Source organism: Penaeus monodon, chromosome 31, assembly GCF_015228065.2.
Source record: "Penaeus monodon isolate SGIC_2016 chromosome 31, NSTDA_Pmon_1, whole genome shotgun sequence".
NCBI lineage: Eukaryota > Metazoa > Arthropoda > Malacostraca > Decapoda > Penaeidae > Penaeus > Penaeus monodon.
Genome location: NC_051416.1, coordinates 21,758,309 through 21,758,673, shown reverse-complemented (window position 1 = coordinate 21,758,673; position 365 = coordinate 21,758,309). Strand labels below are relative to the sequence as shown.

The following is a 365-nucleotide window of genomic DNA, read 5'->3' as shown; positions in this document are numbered from 1 at the left end:
AAAACATTTGCCAACATTGAGATTCGGCGATACAGTGAACCATCATATGAACAGATATCCAAAAAATCAAGAAAAAAAATGAAATAGTCTCCCGACAGCTTAAAATTATTCAGCTTTAACATTTCTTAATTTTCCTAAGACATCGATCAAGCTTGAAATTCATACATTGCGTCATCATATTAAAAACGAACTACAAGGCTCAGAAATTCGTCAAAATACGTTAACATTGCAAAAAAGAAGGGGGAACTATTTTTAAATATTTTCTACATATTTAATTTTAATCTCATTTATTATTCATATTTACCTTTTCCTTATGCTACCTCTTTTTTCTAAAACCAACCTCACCCACAAAATACATTCATTAT

The 365-nt window shown here is 29.3% G+C and overlaps 1 protein-coding gene across 1 annotated transcript in view; it reads right to left on the bottom strand.

Moving 5' to 3' along the window:
* Window positions 1–365, bottom strand: part of LOC119593101 (sialin-like) — a 35,739-nt gene that overhangs the window by 17,845 nt on the left and 17,529 nt on the right. The window lies entirely within an intron of this gene.